Genomic DNA, 13,998 nt, shown 5'->3' with positions numbered 1-13,998 from the left:
TAGATCACGAGAGTGGCAATTGGTTGTGTTGAGAGAAATTGAGTTACCAAGAGATTGGAACTCAATTACCCACAAATTGCCATGGATCTATACCCCTGATTGAGAAGGAATTGATCAACATCAATTCAGAAGAATTTGTATCTCTAATCCCTAATGATCCTATCCATCATCAATTCTTATTTCTTTTGCTCTTTAGTTGTTTGAATACCCATTACCCAATTCCCTTCTACATTCTTGCAATTCATTATTCTTGTCATTTACATTCTGTTTCTATATTTCTTGCTATTTACTCTTATGCTCTTTAAAATTCTGCAATCTTTACTTTCTTGCAATTTATCTTTAATGTCATTTAAGTTTCTTGCATTTTAAGTTTCAGTTATTTACTTTCATCTTCTTTCTCTCTTCTAGTTCTTTAAATTTCTTGCCATTTAAATTTTTGCAATTATGTTCAAAAATCACAAATCTCATGAAATCAAAACCATGTTTGCTTGACTAAATCTACCATTTAACTAAAGTTGCTTAATCTACCAATCTCCGTGGGATCGACCTCACTCTTAGTGAGTTTTATTACTTGATACGACCCGGTATACTTGCCGGTAATTACGTGAAATTAATTTTTTACGTATCAAATTTTTCGCGCCGTTGCCGGGGACTGGAAAAGATTAACAATGATTAAGTGAATGGTAGCTTAGATTAAGCATTTTTCTTTGTTTTTGCTTTTTGTTTTAAGCTGATAGCAAGTTGTTTGAGTTATTGCCTCACTAAGAAATTCTTCTCTGTGACATGAATTTCAATTTTATTTGGTGTTGTGTTTTACAAAATTCAAATGGAGTTCAACTCATCTTGTGATCAAACAAATTTTCTGGGATATCACCCACCATCACCAATTGACTATTCTAATGGTGGTTGGGAATATCACCAAGAAATTACAGATCCTGAGCACTCCAATCCATGGAGATATGCTTCAGAACCACAAGATGAGCAAGAGAATCATATGGGATATTTCTCACCACCACAAAATGATTCAAGTCATTATTCTAATGGTGGCTGGGAGTATCGCCAAGAAATTGCAAATTCTGAGCACTCCAATCCATGGAGATTTGCCCCAGAGCCACAAATTGATCAAGATAATCACATGGGATGTTGTCCAGAACCACAAAATGATTTATGTCATTACCCTCATGGTGTTTGGGCATATCAACAAGAGTGTGAACAATCAAGTGAAATGAATTTTCTCCCAGAACCACAAAGTGACTCATACTGTTATGACAATTACACAAACTATGGCTGGGAAGGAAATTTTAATGATTCATTTGATTGTGCTGTCAATACATACATGGAAGATTGCTCCCCGTGGCCACAAAATGATTCTCACTCTGAGGAATTCTACAATGATTCACATTGTGGATGGGAGGATCAAAATCAGAGAGCACTCAATGTGTCATACTCCATTAATCAAGAGCCATCATCACTTGAGCAAACCTTCAATTCATTTATGCAAAATTATCCAACCTCACCTCCCATTTCTTCACTTGAAAATTCTTCCTCACTTGATTATGCCTCAACACAAAGTCTCCTCTAAGATCCACACCATTCATTCCACCAACCACAAAACTTATTCCACAATTCACAAGATTCATTCCATACCACTCAAAACAACCTCACCACAACACATCCATATCCACAAAATTTCTCTCAACCTTCATCCCTTGAGCTAGTAGCTGAGGACCTCCTTCAAAATCCAGAGAACTATTGGAAAGACAAGAATAATCCTGGAAAAGGCAAGAAATCCTCTTCAAGAAGATGGATGGGCATTTAGAGCAAATAAGGAGAAACTTAGAACTATCAAACAGTGAGGATGAAGACCAAATTGTGGGTGAGGAAGTGGAAAAACAAAATGAGGGAACCTCTGTATCAAGTGAAAGTTCAATGGAAAAGGAGGTTGTGGAGGTGTTTGAACCTGTGGCTTCATCTTCACAAAAGCCACTTGAGATGACAAGGGAACATGAAAACTCACAACTCTCTCAAACTTCCCTGAAACAAAATGGCTCAACAATTGAATCCATGATTGAAAGATATGAAGAGGAGATGAAGAAATCTTGGGAAGATCAACAAACCTCCTCCATGAAAGAGCTATTAAAACAAATGTTGAGTGTAAAAAAAGAAGTGGAAGAACAAGAAAGTGAGGAAGACACTCAAGAGAAGTCACACTCAAGTGAAGCAGAGAAGTACACAGAGGAAGAGCTCATTGAACCACTATTGCAAGGAACTCTTGATGAAAAGAAGACTCCAACAATCACACAACCACCAAGACTTGGATTCAAGGAAGTGAAGGCAATTAACAAAAGCACCAAGAAGAGGATTGTGACCAAGCTACCAAGGACAATATTCATGAAGAAAAAAGGGTCAACCACAAGCAATCCTCTCCCTGATCCAGCAAGCAAGCTCAATCAAGCCATTAAGAAAAGAAAGCTTGCTGAGGAGAGGCCAAGACAGGGGACACTAGCTGAATCTTCTCCCCCCTTAAGGTCATTCCTATTAACAAACTGGAAGAAGAGGAAGAAAGTGAACAACATGTCAACCATAGGTATAATTTCTCTTCTCTGCTTTGTTTTCATTCTTTATTTTATTTAAATTCAATAAATTGGCATATGGTTACATTCTAAGTTTGGTGTTGCCTTGCAACAAATTATTTTCAATCTTTTTGGATGATTGCATCAAATCAAAAATGAAAGTGACACACCAAGATTCTAAGTTTGGTGTGCCACTTATTTTCTATGCAATTTATTCAAGCAACACTACTTGTCTGCATAATCATAATGCCTCTGCAGTTTTATTTTTCTCTTTTGATTTGACACTTTTTCATTCTACTTGCTTTAGTTATTTTTCTATCTTTAAATGCTTTCATTTAGTTTGCTTATTAACTGTTTTTGTTAATACATTACCAAGAGATCCTTATTCATGACAGATTCTTAGCTTGGTGATTGTATTTAACATACAACAGTTTCATTTGCTTAGTTTTAATTCAAATAAATTGACATATGATTGCATTCTAAGTTTGGTGTTGCTATGCAACAAAATTTGTTTCCAATCTTTACTGGATACTTGCATTAATTCCAAGTGAAAGTGTCACACTAAGTTTGGTGTGCCACTTATCTTTTATGCAATGTATTGTGCTCACCTTCTTAAGTTTGCAATCAAAATGTCTCTGTCTCTTGTGCCTTAATTGTTATCTTTAATTTTGTTTGCTTGAAACACATGTGCTACTAATGTTTCATTGTGTAAGACATTCATGATCTATCTTAGCCCCATAGCCACAGTTCTAATTGTTGCTTGAGGACAAGCAATCATTCTAAGTTTGGTGTGGGAAGGAAAAGAAAAGGAGGAAAAGGATAGCAATAGAGAAGATAAATTACAAGGTTGTAAAGTTCTTTTTCCTCTCATTTGTTTCCAGCACTTTAAATTGCATGATTGTCTTATTACCTTCTCTGTATACATGTGAGATATGAATGGGCATAGTTTGATTTCTAAATTGCAATATGCTGCGGTGGCATTTTGACTACCAACTTGAGTTTTGTGAATTCAAAAGCAATAAAGCATCATGATCATAAACAAACAAGGCATGAAAGAAGAACTTAGCATGTGCATACAAGTATTAGAAAGCTAGTATGATTAATTGTTGCTCAATTGCATTGGATTTTATTGAAGTTTTCATCTAGTACATTTTGTGAAATCTTTTGAAAATCATGAAAACCTTGAAGAAGCAAATGCAATTAAGGCAAGAAAAGAGAAAGGGAAAGAATGAGAAAGCTGAAGGCTCTGAGTACCAATGACAATTTCATTGTTATGTACTTGTGGTGTTTATGTATCAAGTAAAATGCTTGAAAACAAAACACTTAGAAGTCAAGGCTAGGCTCAAGTGCAAAAGCACTCCCTCAAAGCTCAAGGCTCTGAGCATCAATGACTAGAGAGTCAAGAAAAGAAATAAATGAGCTTAACGAAGTCCTCTAATTAAATGCTTGTGGTGCTTATGTATCAAGTGGTAATACTTGAAAACAAAGCATTTAGAGTCGTAGTTTTGTTATCAACTCATGGGGCAAAGCACCCAAAAGGAGAAGCTAATAATAAAATCAAAAGCTTGTTTCAAGGAAGAATTAAAAGAAAAAGATTTCACAAAGTGAGCTAGATAGAAGCATCAATCATTTACATTTCTTTTGTGATTGTAGCATGCATAGAAAACTAGCTTGCCATGAACATTAACTTACTATTCTTCTAACCTTGGATTGTCAATCTCTATTGCATGATTCTTTTCTTGCTTGAGGACAAGCAAGGTTTAAGTTTGGTGTTGTGATGCGTTTGCATATTTGCTATATTAACTAGTTAGTTTAGTTGGTTTTAGCTTAATTTCATTTATTATTACTAGAATAAACAAGCAATTTTGTGAGTTTTCTCTACATGCATTCATAAACCAAGAACTAGGTGAAATTTGGCATATTTCATGCAAATGAATTAAGAAGTTTATAAACAAGTTGATGTGAATGATTCCCTTGAAATTTATTGCATAAGATGGCAAGACTTTGAGGAAGTTTCTTTGGTTTATGTTAGGTGATGAAGCTAGAAAGCAATGGAGCAAGAATTAGAGCAAGAAGGCTTGAAGATACATCAAGCTTGGCAAGGAAGCAGACGATCGCATGTTGCCAACTTGGGCTACCACTGACGTGTTTGATGATAATGCCAGCAGCCCTGGAGAGTGATCCTAGAGGAGTTTGCACGTTGCCAACTTGCACTTCTACTTGAGTGCTTGGCAATAACGTCAAGAGGCAAGACTTGGCAAGAGAGGAGAGGACTCGAGCACGTTGCTCACCTTTGAAGTGCAGGGGCGTGTCCAATGACAACGCCAATAAGCAAGGCTTGGTCCAGGGAAGGAGGCTAGCACGTTGCCAACGCTGGATTCTAAAGGCGTGTGCAATGGCAACGTAGCAAGCAAAGCTTGGAGCAAGAAGACAGCCACAAGCACGTTGCCAACTTGAAGGTTCATTGGCGTGTGTAGTGGCAACGCCAGGAAGCAAGCATGGAGCAAGGGGGAAGGGGCTGGCACGTTGCCAACGTGCTGAGAAGAAGGAGTGTTTGCCAAAAACGTTGGCAACCCTGGCAGCCGGACCTTACTCTCTTCCATGGAGTATATCTTGAGTTGTAGAGCTTCAAATGATGCATTCTCAACGGCATTGGAAAGTAGACACCCGGAGATTTCTAAAGATATATCATAGTATGGGTTTGACATTAGTTTGAAGTTTCAAAATCTGGCTTCATTTAGAGCTTCAGAATCTGATGGCGTTGGCAACTTGGAAGAACAAAGGCGTGTTCACCAAAAACGTGTGCGATTTTGGTAGCCTGACCTTGTCTTCTTCAATGGGGCATAACTTGAGTTATAAAGATCTAAATTGAGTGCTTCTAGTTTCGTTGGAAAGCTGACATTCAGAGCTTTCCAACCATATATAATAGTCTATAGTGGAGCATGAAATGGAAGCTCGAATTAGAGTCATCCTTAGGCCCCAAAAACAAGAAAATGAGGTTGAAATTCAAGGAAGCATGAATGGGCCAAGGAATGGGAGTCGAACACGTTGCCAATGCTAAAATGGCCTGGCGTGTTCCTTGGCAACTTGAGAAACAACACCCAGGCCAAGAAATCTGGGCTAGAGGCGTTGTCATGGGCGTTATTGGTGGAGTGTTTGGCAAAAACGCCCAACCAGGGCAGCCTGACCTTGCCCTCTTCAATGGAGCATAACTTGAGCTAGAAAGGTACAAATGAGGTGATTCTAGTGGAATTGGAAAGTAGACATCAAGAGCTTTTCAATGATATATCATAGTTTATATTTAGGCAAAGGATTGAAGCCCAAAGTTCAGGCAACATTAAGCATAAAAAGTGAAGAACAAGCAAGTGTTTGGCAACAACTTGGGCAACAACTTGGGCAACAACGCCCAAGCACCAAGTCCCACTCTCAGGAAAATGCATTAGCACGTTGCTAACGTGCTCTGAACTGGCGTGTTTGCCAGTAACGCCCACTGGGCCAGAATTGAGGTGAATGAGCCCTGGTTTTCTCTGCTCTCTTCAAAGGCCAACAATTCCTCTAATGAGCCAGCCAAATCAACAAGGACAAAGCCCATAAATCTCAACCAATCAAGGCCACAAGAATCATCTAGAATAGTTAATTTTTATTTTGTTTGTAATTTTCTTTTAATTTCATTTCAATTTGTAATTTAGGAAAGCCTATATAAAGGTCATAGTTTCATAGAATTAGGGGCTGAAAACCGTGGAGACCAGAGCTCTCTCTTAGATTTTTTTTAGACTTTTTATTTTTTTTTATTTTTTTATTTTTTTAGGACTCTTAGAAACTTTTATTTTTACAATCAGACTTTTTCTGTTTTGTTTTCTTTTGGTAATTTTGAATTTCAGTTTTTAAGAACTTCTTCCTCATTCTTCATTACTTTTCTCTACTGAATTTTTAATGTTTACTTTTGCATTTTGTTGTTGAATTTAGAGCTATGATTCACTAAACCCCATTTTTATTAGGGGAAGGAGCTCTACTCATTTGAATGAGTTGATAACTTTTCTTTTCCTTCTCAATTCAAGTGGTTCATCTAAAAGGAAACTCTTGTTCTTCATAGATTCAATCACCATCGAGAGAGTGATTAATCTATATGAATTATGTGGTGAATTTAAGAAAGGAGCTACATAATTCAGTTTAGAGTTCATCCTTTCATGATTTCCTTGATCAATACACTTTGGTTGGTATGTGAGATGTAACCTCCCTTAGTTGAGATTCTGGAAGTTGTGTGGCTTGGATTAGGAATTGAACTTCATCTCTTCTCATGAACAATTAGATCACGAGAGTGGCAATTGGTTGTGTTGAGAGAAATTGAGTTACCAAGAGATTGGGACTCAATTACCCACAAATTGCCATGGATCTATACCCATGATTGAGAAGGAATTGATCAACATCAATTCAGGAGAATTTGCATCTCTGATCCCTAATGATCCTCTCCATCATCAATTCTCATTTCTTTTGCTCTTTAGTTGTTTGAATATCCATTACCCAATTCCCTTCTACATTCTTGCAATTCATTATTCTTGTCATTTACATTCTGTTTCTATATTTCTTGCTATTTACTCTTATGCTCTTTAAAATTCTGCAATCTTTACTTTCTTGTAATTTATCTTTAATGTCATTTAAGTTTCTTGCATTTTAAGTTTCAGTTATTTACTTTCATCTTCTTTCTCTCTTCTAGTTCTTTAAATTCCTTGCCATTTAAATTTTTGCAATTATGTTCAAAAATCACAAATCTCATGAAATCAAAATCATGTTTGCTTGACTAAATCTACCATTTAACTAAAGTTGATTAATCTACCAATCTCCATGGGATCGACCTCACTCTTAGTGAGTTTTATTACTTGATACAACCCGGTATACTTGCTGGTAATTACGTGAAATTAATTTTTTATGTATCATCTATTGCAATTCCCCGGCAACGGCGCCAAAAATTGACGTGGCGGAAATTGGCGAGTCAAGAAATTATTATAGAGATACGTTGCAAGTTTAGTTCTTAACCAACCAAAAATCCGCTTATCAATTTAGAAGGGTTGTCACAAAATTAGAATTAAAATACTGGGAGTATGAATCCCAGGTCGTCTCCCAACGAGTTGCAGAAAGATGTGCTATTTTATTAATCAGATGTTTTCTAAAGGGGTTTGAGTTGATAGACAGGAAATTAAATCAGAGAATTTATGTAATTTAAATAAAAACCTTGACCGGGAGTTGATTAGTTGGAAGCCCTATCCTTGATGGAGTTCTCTCAAGATCAATTGATAATTGAAGGTTGCCTGCTCAGTTATCCTTTACCAGATAAAGGAAAGTTAAGCAAGTTGGAAGTCAGTTTCTATTCACAAGTTCTAATCCTCTCCCTTGGGAAGGACTAGTGTCAGTGATTAGAGGGCGACCCAACGCTAAACCCAACTATAATTTTACTCTTGAGCATCAAACTCAAGGTCCTCCTTTCAATCAACTCCCAATCAAGTTATGGAACTACTCGCTCATTATGAATGCAAACTTCACAAAATAAGAAAGGGAAATAAAGAAAGACATGATAAATAATAATCAAAACGATCAATTAAAAATAAAAATAGTTCTTGTATTAATAAATTCTAAAAATAATCCAACAGCAACTCTGAATAAAATAAGGATATGAAAGAGTAAGTGACAAGTAAGGAAACAAACTAGAATGATGAAGTGTTTGTAGAGGTAATAACTCTTCTCAATATCCCAATCCAAAAAGCAATAAAAAAATCCTAAAAACTATGAATGTGTAGAGAGAAAACCTAGAGGAGGGATAAAATCAGATCTAAAACTAAAATTATGCGCAATGAATGTTGTCATTTTAGGTCTCTGCATGTTCCCTGGCTCTAATCTACTTTTCTGGGCCGAAAACTGGGTCAAAACAGGGCCCAAAATTGCCCCCAGCGAATTCTGCAGATTCTACAGATCGCGCACGTCACGCGATTGCGTCATCCACGCGTTCGCGTCATCCAGCGTTTTGCCTTGCCACGCGTGCGCGTCGTCCACGCATTCGCGTCACTTGTGCAGTTTCCAATCCATGCATTCGCGTCAGGCATGCGAGCGCGTCACTGCAATTTTCTCTAATTCACGCGGTCACGTGAGCCATGCGTTCGCGTCGCTTCTCGCTGGTCATCTCCTCAATTTCTTGTGTTCCTTCCATTTTTGCAAGCCTCCTTTCCAATATCCAAGTCATTCATGCCCTATAACGCCCGAAACACTTAACACACAGATCACGGCATCGAATGGAATAAAGGAGAATTAAAATACATAATTAAAAGTCTCTAGGAAGTAAGTTTTCAACCATGGAGTAATTTTGGGAAGGAATTGTAAATACATGCTTAATTAATGAATAAGTGGGTAAAGATTCGATAAAACCACACAATTAAATACAATATAAACCATAAAATAATGGTTTATCAGGTTTCAAGGTTTAGAAAAAGGAGGAGAGAGAAGAAAGGTGGGGTAGGTAGAGATACTGTGGGACCCACTTAGCTGAGAAGGTTGCAGAACTCAAGCTGCCTGCCCCCTACCTGGTGCTCAACGCCAGGAATGGGAGTTGAACGGCCATAGAGGGGTGAAGGGTTGGGGCTTACTGCCCTCTATAGGGAGTTGAACACCCAGAACACCCCCTTTCTGGCGTTCAACGCTAGCCTTCTCTCCCTTTGGGGTGTTGAACACCCAGGATGCTCCCTTCCTGGTGTTCAACGCCAGCTCCTTATCCCTTTGGGGTGTTGAACGCCCAAGCCTTTCCTTGTCTGGCATTCAACACCAGCAAGGGGGTTACTCCAGGGTGTTCTATTTTCAGCTCTGCATGTCTCTACCACTGTTCTAAGTGTTGTACATGATCACAAAAATCAAAAAGCAAAATAAAAGACTACAATATCAAGCTTAAAATAACTTGAAAAGGAAATAAAAACTCCATACTAATGGTTGGGTTGCCTCCCAACTTTTTTACCGTCATTAGCTTGACAGACAGCTCCATTACAAAGATAGGTAGGGGCTCAGAACTTCATCCCTTACAGTGAACTTTCTTCCTGTGCTCTCATGGATGAGCTCCACATGCTCTAGAGACAGGATTCTGTTCACTGTGTATGGAAGGGCTGGACTTTGGGTGAAGACAACTCTCATGCCAGGTAAGAGGCCTTCAATAGGGATCTTCTTGTCCCTCCAGCCTTTAGGTACCTTCTTTTTAGTACCTTCCATCTCAATGCTTGATGATGGTTCCCCAACACCAAACTTAGTGTTGGTGTCTGAGGGCTCTGTAAAGCTCTACACTGAGAGGGAAGGCTGAAACACAATGTGCTGCATAATTGTACCAACTCTGTCAGAGGGAGACCGATGATTGGTGATCTTGAACAAGATATGATCCTCCTGTAGTCTAAGGACTAGCTCTCCTCTTTCCACATCAATTATGGCCTTAGCAGTGGCCAGGAAAGGCCTTCCAAGGATGATGGATTGATCTCTGTCCTCCCCATTGTCTAAGATTATGAAATCCGCATGGATGTAAAGGTCCTCAACCTTTACTAGGACATATTCCACCATGCCATATGCCCTTTTCAGGGACTTGTCTTCTATCTCCAATAAGATCTTGGCACTTTGCACTTCCAGTATCCCTAGTCTCTTCATTACAGATAGAGGCATGAGGTTGATGCTTGAGCCAAGGTCACATAGTGCCTTCTCAAAGGTGATGGTCCTTATAGTAAAGGGAATCAGGAAGCTTCCAAGATCCGACAGCTTCTGAGAAAGTTTCTTCTTGACCAAGGCACTTGGTGCACGAAATTATGATCATCAATGGAGCCAACAACTTGGTACGCACAATTGTAATCTCAACTCTTTGTCACAACTCTGCACAACTAACCAGCAAGTGCATTGGGTCGTCCAAGTAATAAACCTTACGTGAGTAAGGGTCGATCCCACGGAGATTGTCGGCTTGAAGCAAGCTATGGTCATCTTGTAAATCTTAGTCAGGCGAATTTAAATGGTTATGCAGAATTGATAATTAAAAGATGAATAAAACATAAAATAGGATAGAGATACTTATGTAATTCATAGGTGGGAATTTCAGATAAGCGTATGAAGATGCTTTGTTCCTTCTGAACCTCTGCTTTCCTATTGCCTTCTTCCAATCATTCATACTCCTTTCCATGGCAAGCTTATGTTGGGTTTTACCGTTGTCAATGGCTACCTCCCGTCCTCTCAGTGAAAATGGTCCAAATACGCTGTCACCACACGGCTAATCATTTGTCGGTTCTCGATCATGTTGGAATAGGATCCATTGATCCTTTTGCGTCTGTCACTACGCCCAACACTCGCGAGTTTGAAGCTCGTCACAGTCATCCCTTCCCAGATCCTACTCGGAATACCACAGACAAGGTTTAGACTTTCCGGATCTCAGGAATGCTGCCAATAATTCTAGCCTATACCACGAAGACTCTGATCTCACAGAATGGAAGGCTCGGTTGTCAGGTGAGGCAACCATGCGTCATGAACCAGGAGGCTAAGAGATACGCACTCAAGCTATTGCAAGTAGAACGGAAGTGGTTGTCAGGCACGCGTTCATAGGTGAGAATGATGATGAGTGTCACGGATCATCACATTCTTCAGGTTGAAGAACGAGTGTATATCTTAGAGAAGAAATAGGCTTGAGTTGAATAGAAAAATAATAGTACTTTGCATTAATTGATGAGGAACAGCAGAGCTCCACACCTTAATCTATGGTGTGTAGAAACTCCACCGTGGAAAATACATAAGAACAAAAGGTCTAGGCATGACTGAATGGCCAGCCTCCCAAAGAGGGTTCAATCATCAAAACATGATTAAAAGATAGATTGAAAGATGTAAAATACAATAGTAAAAGGTCCTATTTATAGAGAACTAGTAGCCTAGGGTTAAAGAAATAAGTAATTAATGCAGAAATCTTCTTCCGGGCCCACTTGGTGTGTGCTTGGACTGAGCATTGAAGCTTTCACATGTAGAGACTTTTCTTGGAGTTAAACATCAGCTTTTGTGTCAGTTTGGGCGTTTAACTCCAGCTTTTATGCCAGTTCTGGCGTTTTGACACCATAATTTTTATGCTGACTTGGAACACCGATTTGGGCCATCAAATCTCGGGCAAAGTATGGACTATTATATATTTCTGGAAAGCCCAGGATGACTACTTTCCAACGCAATTGAGAGCGCGCCAATTGGGCTTCTGTAGCTCCACAAAATCTACTTTGAGTGTAGGGAGGTCAGAATCCAACAGCATCTGCAGTCCTTTTTCAGCCTCTGAATCAGATTTCTGCTCAGGTCCCTCAATTTTAGCCAGAAAATACCTGAAATCATAGAAAAATACACAAACTCATAGTAAAGTCCAGAAATGTAATTTTTATTTAAAAACTAATAAAAATATAATAAAAACTAACTAAAATATACTAAAAACTACCTAAAAACAGTGCCAAAAAGCGTATAAATTATCCGCTCATCAGCACTACACTCCTTGGCCAGCACCATAGGCTCGTCCTCCTCCTCCAACGCCTCTGTATGAGAGGAGTTGGCTTTCAGCTTCCTGAGGATGGCTAGGTACCGAGCAATTTGCTCTTCCTTGGTCTCCTCATTATCTTCTGAAGAAGAGTATTCTTTAGATTCCTCTCTTAGCACAGGGGCATGCAAGGTGACTGTTTCAATCTCCTCATGAGCTCTGATTTCCTTGAGCTCCTCTTTGGGTTCAGTTACCACCTCTACCATGAGGGCCTTGCACTCTTCCTTTGGATTACTTGAAACAGTGTTTGAAGGGATCTCTGGGATCCTCTTGATCAGCTGACCAACCTGCATCTTTAGGTTCCAGATGGAAGATCTAGTTTCAGCCACGAAACTATGAGTAGTCTTGGAGAGATTGGAGACTGTGGTAGCCAAGTCAGAGAGACTCTGCTTGGGTGTCTCCATCTACTGCTAAGAGGGTTCGAATGGTTTATTGTTGAACTGGTTCTGGTTCATTCCATTCTGATTATTATTGAAGCCTTGTTGAGGCTTCTGTTGGTCTCTCCACCCAAAGTTAGGGTGGTTTCTCCATCCCCGATTGAAAGTATTCGAATAGGAATTATTGTTGGAATTTCTAGAGGAGTTTCCCATATAGTTAACCTCCTCCATGGTGGTCCAGGAATTATCACCTGTGTCCACCTCAAAGGCCGTCTCTGGACAGTAAGCCTATGAGTTCTGTGTCCCACTCAAGTGCCGAGTGATCATGTTGATCTGTTGGGACATGAGCTTGTTTTGAGCTAGGATGGCGTCTAAGGTGCTTACCTCTAGGACGCCTCTCTTCTGGGCAGCCCCATTGTTCACAGGGTTCCTTTCAGAAGTGTACATGTATTGGTTGTTAGCAACCATGTCAATAAGCTCTTGTGCCTCTTCAGGCGTCTTCTTCAAGTGGAGTGATCCACCTGCAGAATGGTCCAATGCCATCTTAGACATCTTAGATAAACTATCATAGAAGATATCTAACATGGTCCACTCTGAGATCATGTCAGGAGGACATCTCCTGATTAATTGCTTGTATCTTTCCCAAGCCTTATAGAGGGATTCACCCTCTTTCTGTCTAAAAGTTTGTACTTCCACCCTAAACTTGCTCAGCTTTTGAGGTGGGAAGAACTTGGTCAAGAATCCATTGACCACCTTCTCCTAGCTATCTAGGCTTTCCTTAGGCTGAGAATCCAGCCAAAGCCTTGCTCTATCTCTTAATGCAAAGGAAAAGAGTATGATCTTGTAAACCTCTAGATTAACTCCATTGGTTTTGACAGTGTCACATATCTGCAAAAAGTCAGATATGAATTTGTTAGGATCTTCCTGTGGAAATACATGAAACTTGCAGTTCTGCTGAACTAAAGTGACCAGTTGAGGCTTCAACTCAAAGTTGTTCGCACCTATGGCAGGAATGGAGATGCAGAGCTGCGCCCATAGAAATTAGAATTGGGTGCAGTGTAAGATCCTAGGACTTTTCTTGCGTCACCCCCATTGTCTGAATTAGCTGCCATTGTTGTTTCTTCAGCTTCTTGTTCTAGAGCTCCTGTTAGATTCTTTATGAATCTGCTAGCCTGAGCTTGTTGCAGATGCCTTCTCAGAGTTCTTTCAGGTTCAGGATCTAGATCACAGAGAGTTTCTTTATCCCTACTCCTGTTCATAAACAAGAAGAAAGAAACCAAGAAAAGAAGAAGAAAGGAGTCTCTATGTCGGAGTATAGAGGTCCTTTGTTAGAAAGATAGATGAAGAAAAGAAAAGAAGATGTCTTTTATTTAAAAAAAAAAAGAAGTTTTCGAAAATGTAGAGGGGGAAGAAGTAGAATATTTTCAAAAAAGAAGAGAGAGAAGAAGATAGAAGATTTTCGAAAATAGAAGAAGAAAAGAAGAATTAG

General features: G+C 39.2%; 1 non-coding gene across 1 annotated transcript; it reads left to right on the top strand.

The window, feature by feature from the left end:
- The first annotated feature begins 13,110 nt into the window (after positions 1–13,110).
- Positions 13,111–13,214, top strand: LOC148547709 (small nucleolar RNA R71). The gene has a single exon (XR_015898367.1). It is a non-coding gene; the product is annotated as a small nucleolar RNA R71 (small nucleolar RNA).
- Positions 13,215–13,998: the final 784 nt, after the last annotated feature.

This window comes from Arachis ipaensis, chromosome B8 (genome assembly GCF_059453495.1).
Source record: "Arachis ipaensis isolate K30076 ecotype BB chromosome B8, ASM5945349v1, whole genome shotgun sequence".
In the NCBI taxonomy this organism is placed as follows: domain Eukaryota; kingdom Viridiplantae; phylum Streptophyta; class Magnoliopsida; order Fabales; family Fabaceae; genus Arachis; species Arachis ipaensis.
This window is presented reverse-complemented; position numbering and strand designations above follow the sequence as displayed.